Source organism: Megascapheus bottae, chromosome 9 (assembly GCF_031878675.1).
Source record: "Megascapheus bottae isolate mThoBot1 chromosome 9, mThoBot2.hap1, whole genome shotgun sequence".
NCBI lineage: Eukaryota > Metazoa > Chordata > Mammalia > Rodentia > Geomyidae > Megascapheus > Megascapheus bottae.
In genome coordinates this window covers 33,098,668-33,104,667 of record NC_143517.1, presented here as the reverse complement: position 1 = coordinate 33,104,667, position 6,000 = coordinate 33,098,668, and positions in this window count along the sequence as shown.

The following is a 6,000-nucleotide window of genomic DNA, read 5'->3' as shown; positions in this document are numbered from 1 at the left end:
AGAAAAAGCCAGAAGTGCTGCTGTGACTCAAGTGGTAGGACTCTAGCCTTGAGAAAAAGTCCAAGGACAGTGCTCGGGCCCTGAATTCAATCCCCAGGACTGGCAAAAAACAAACAAACAAACATGAAATGTGGTTCATTACCAATAAGGAAGTTGATACCCCTTCTTAATCAAAATTTGCCAATTGATCCAGTAGTATATTTTATTTGCATTTGCTTTTTATTTGTTAATTTCACTTTAATACAATTTTTATGTTTTCTTTTGCGTGAACCTTTTGTTATGAATATGCACCAAACATTATACTGGAATATCTTTCAGTCCAGGAGTGTACCTCAGTGATTAGTACTTTCCTAGCATATCTGATGCCCTAAACTCCATTCCCAACACAAGGAAGGAAGAAGGGAAGGAGGGTGACTCTGTTCTCAGATTGTGTTTGTCTCATCCTTCCTCATGTTTAGGTTCTGAGATGTCACTTAGGTGAGGTCCAGCCTTAAGTGTCTTCCCTTGGACTGCTTTGTAATTGAGAAGAGGTAAATGCAATCAATATAATAAAGATGGTCTTGACTAGATCATCAGATTTAATAAACATATTATTGTTGTTATTGTCAGATAACTTCATAAATTAATAGGTTTCTTTGAGTGATGCAAATAACATTATAATTATCAGATAATTCTCATTTTTTAGTTTTCATGAAAATTCATGATTAGAAACACTTTCCTAGGCATCTATTACCTTTTTCATACCTACTGTAAAATAAAAAAGAAGGGTAAAGAAAAAAATATGTGAATGAACTTCAAAATTACCATAGAAAAACTGTAAGGTTTTAGGTGGATAAAAATGTGGGAAGGGGTAAAAAAACTAAACACAGAACTCCCCTATGACTCAGCAACTCCACTACTTGGCATTTACCCAATCATCCAGAAACAAGGTCATACTAAATCCACTAGCACAACAATGTTCATTGCAGCACTATTTACCATAGCAAAGATATGGAACCAACCCAGATGTCCCTCAGTTGATGAGTGGATCAACAAGATGTGGTATTTATACACAATGGAATTCTATGCTGCTGTCAGAAAGAACAACATCACTCCATTTGTAAGGAAATGGAAAGACCTAGAAAAAATCATATTAAGTGAAGTAAGCCAGACTCAAAGGAACATGGGCTCAATGGTTTCTCTCATTTGTCATAATCAGTAGAAACCTTGGGCTCTCCTAGCAGAGATTTACAATAAAACAAAACCTAGATACATAAAGCCAGATAATATGATGCTAAATGAAAGGATCTCTATGATATAGAAACAAAAGCCTTATAATGAGTGATTGTTGGTCCTTAATGTACTATGTTATCTCTCATCTCTTTTGCTGTCCCTTGGTTATCTCATATTGTTACAGTATTTCACCTTGTTAGCTGATATATTGTATATATGCTTTATTGGTTATTTGAAATCGGATAGAGAAGGGGGGAAAACAACATGAGCGGCAGGGGTTGGGGGAAGGGAAATGGGGACCATGACATGAGAAAGGGTATCAATGTATGTGAAGTAATGCACCTTCTATCTGGTGAATATAATATAACCCTTCTATTAATTACAATAAAAATATATGAAAAAAGAAATATAAGTACCATGAAGTGTAAGTTAATATTTGGGCTTCTATTTAGCCTTATTCCTATAGCACTGTATTGTGTGGGTGCTACCTGACCTCTCCACAATCTTGATATTTGAACTCATTTATGTTACAAAAGACTACTTATTTTAGTTAATGCATAAATATCAAAAAGTATGGTTGAAGAAAGCATATTAAAACTTCGGTTTTCTTATCATTAGAAATATATAGAGAAGTCTTTCTCTAAAAATAGATTTGAAGCGTAGTATAAAGTCTCTTTAAATAAATACTGCTTTATTGTAGGGTGCATTTTTCTTTGTATAGAAAATATGGTAGCACATTATTTCTTGCCTCTTGTTTGTTATTGTTAATTTTGAGACCGTATGCTATTTTATAGCTCAGGCTGGATTTTTTATAACTTTTTTATTAAAGAATTTGTTAACTGATTTTTACATCATATTTCAAATGACGTGTCTAACAAACAAGTATTCAAGAAGGGAATCTCTATGTACAATCACTGGCACTTAGTTTTTAGAGCACAATCAAAATTAGGCTAAGGGTTTGTATATCATAGATACATATTAATCTGTGTAATAAAACATGTCTATAGAGTCATAAAAAAGAATGTGGGAAGGGGGATTACTTATTTGGCAATTTTAATACTTTTATGGAACACAAAACTAGTTTTTTCTCATATCTCCCTCTGAAACACATTTATTTCAGAATAAAACATCTAACTTTTATTTTTGTTTTCCTTTGTTTTATTTAGGCTGATTTCTTTACAAGGAAAAGACTTGGGAAAGGAGAGTGCTAACAAAATGTATGGCTATTTCAACAATTCAGGCTGAAACCCAAGGTATTGTCAATCAACACTCTAAGTGGAAAAATCAGACTTTCCTGCTCCCTTAGCTTTTGTTTACAATTGCTTCCTGTGTGTTCTAATCTTTAGGTCTCTTTTTTAAATCTCATCCTTAATGATCATTTCTATGAGTTTCATTATCACTTACCTATCTTCAACCACACCATCTTTTATCTTCACTTTTGTCGGAGTCCTGTAGTTGCATTTTTGTGCCATTTTATCCATTAAAAGTGAAAATTACAATGATTTTCAATACATTCAGAATTATATAGCTCCCATCACAGTCAGTCTTAGAGCATTTCTTTATTAGGAAAAGAAATCGTATATCCTTTCCCAGTTGTATCTCATTTTCTCATTTGTTCCTCTCTAAATAATCACTAGTCTACTTTCATTCTTAATGACTTTGCCTGTTCTGGACATTTTAGAGAAATGAAATTATGTAACTGTGAATCTTTGGGACTGTTGTCTTCCACTCAATATTATATTTTAAAAGTTCATTTGTATTCTCAGCATCAATGCATTGTTTTATTGCCAACTTAGATTCTTTGTATGAATACAATCATTTTATTCCTGCATCAATTGATGAACAGTTGGATTACTCCCACTTTTTGGCTATTACGAGTAATGCTTCTATGAATAACATGTACAGATTGCCATGGAGCGCTATGCTTTCATTTCTTTTAGCTATATGCACAGGAGTGGCGTTTCTATAATACATGGTAAATGTCTACTCAAGCAGTTGTGATACTGCCAAATTTCTTGGCTACTGCATTGTGAATTTTCACCAGCAGTCTATGAAGATTTCTCACATCCCAGACTATTTATCCTCTTGACTATTGCCATATTAGTGATATAAACTTATTTCATTATTTTGATTTTCTTTTCCATGATTAATGATATGGGCAGATTTTTATTTGTTTACTATTATATATTTGTATATATTTTTTGAGTAAATGCCTATATCTTTTGCCTATTTAACAATTTTGTTGCTTTTTATTATTGAACTGTAAGCATATATATATATATTCTAGCCATAAGTTCTTTATTACATGTGTCATTTTTTTTGACTGTGTCCATTAAGGCACTGAAGTTTGAAATACTAACATGGTCAGACTTTTCCCTTTATATTTTGTTACTTTAAAGTTCTGTTTAAAAAATATATTATTTAGTGCATGTCAGAAAGAATTGGGTATATATTTTATTCTGAGTTGTGTAGTTGAAGCTATATATTGGCTTTTGGTCAATTTTGAGTTCATTTTTGTATATAGGGTTAGGTGTGCACCCAATTTTATTGTTGGCATGTGACATTCTAATATCCCTGGATAACCCAATTTTTTTGATTATTCATTCTTCTATCTTGGCACCTTTGCCTAATCACAATTCACACTTGAAGTGGATTGATTTGGAATTTTCTAAGCCATACATTCATTACACAGCAACCAAATAAACAACGTCCTTTTCTTGCTTGACATAGCCCTTTCCGTAGCTTGAACCCATGGGATCGGTAGCTTCTTGCTTTCTAAATGAATCTAAATCACAACACAAAATATAAGCTTATTCTCTCAAATACAATCTGTTGAACTGTTAGTCCCCAATTAAGATCCAACCTAATAACTGTTTATTTTCTTAAATTCAGATTTGTAAACTGCCAAGTCCTTTTTCTCCAATGACTAGAACTAATGAAAAGCTACTGTTTCTGCTGAATCTTAGGATAGAGAATTTCTACTGTCAAGAGAAAAATCTAAATGCCTCACTCAAATAAGCATATGGTACGCTTCACACTTTCTCTGAAGCTACCTTCCAAAACGAATGCCTAATCTAATGGTTTGCTTCACAGTCTCTAAACAAAACCCCTAAAGTCAAAGCAAAGTGTGACTCATTTTTTAGCAATATGACTATGGGCAAATTATTTAATCTTTGAATGTTTCATTTCTCTATTGTACTGGGTCCAATACTAACAGTCCAGTTAAGGGAGCTTCAGTGAGAAGTAACACACAATGATTGGCACATGTTTTATGCATGCTTGATGTCAATTATTTGTATAGCTGCATGCTTTTGTGTATGCTTCCCCTATCTATACAATATTCTTGCTTGTCTTCTTCAAGATTTTTATTCATCTTTAAGGTGAGCCCGGAGAATCCTTTTGTTTGGTCTTCAGAGCCAGAAAATCTTTCAACCTCACCCACTCTTGTACAGTGCTGTTCCCTTTGCTGTTTCCCTTGACATGTTATTAACTGAATTGATTGGTTTTCCTGGTCTCTCCAACTAGACTGAAAGGTCATTATGAACTAACTTTGTTCTCCTCAGTGCTCTCTAAGGAACCTGGCACAAATCTTGGTTTATAGCACATGTTTTTATCTCATTCTGAGGCCTGTTGGGAGCTTCCGAGAGGTCAGTCTGACAGTGTCTTAAAAACGTAAGTGTTCCCGTAGTTTTAGAGTGTGAATCCCAGAGATGACCTATCAGACAATAAAAACCTATGGATTTCAGGTTAGAAAACACATGGGCAGTACAGAACTGTAATATTACATCTGGATGACTCCAATAAAGAATGCATGGGTAGGTCTATAATGATGATAAAAGGTGAGAACAGACAGAGTTATCCTGATGTCAAGTGTGGACGATTCACCCTGGGATGACACCACTTAAATTCAGATAGAAACTAACCAACAGAATATGACCCAAGGAAGGAAACTGTCATGTCTTTCAGTAGGTGTACTTTATGCCAAGCGGGAAGGATATTTTCAGATATATTGATCTCCTATCAGTTGACTTTAAATGACTTTATCTTTCATAGTGGTCCTAACTAGTAAGATGAAACACTTTAAGGAGAGTCTAGAGATAAGCAAGTCTTTCCAGGTAGCGCTAAAGAAGAGTGGAGAAGTATAAAGACCATGGCAAAAGACAGCCTGTACTTCCCAGGAGCATTAGTACTTAAAGTACAATGAATTGATTCTACACATAGTGTCCCTGAAATTTCAAGTTCCTCATAAAGAATTTGGATCATATTCAGGTGAGACTCTCTTCAAAGGTTCCATTTTGACACATAGATAGCAGATGTGTATTTCTGTAAGTCGATAAGTATATCATGATTCATTATATAGTAGATGAAAGCATACACCATTTTTCAGGGCATTAATGCTCCCTGTAAGATAATCCCATGCATCAGTACATATGGCAGAGAGCCATTTAACTTCTCCATACTGGACAGTTTTATAAATTATGATTGATCATGAGTAATCATGATTTCTAGGAACTATTATTAAAATAGAATGTGATACTAAAATCAGTGAAATCTGGAAAGGTTGTAATGCATGGTATTAAGCTACAAATAGTTTAGGAAGCATTGTATTTCAATACAAATAGTTACATTTTATAGTCATTCCTCCAACAGTCAATACAGATCTGTTCGTTGCCTTTGTGGGTAGCACATGTGTGTACTAGAAAGGATATCAGCCATACAAAATTTACAAGTAAATTTTGTTTTTAAGGAGTTTACCAGAAAATTAGAGATACATATAAACATGCAAGC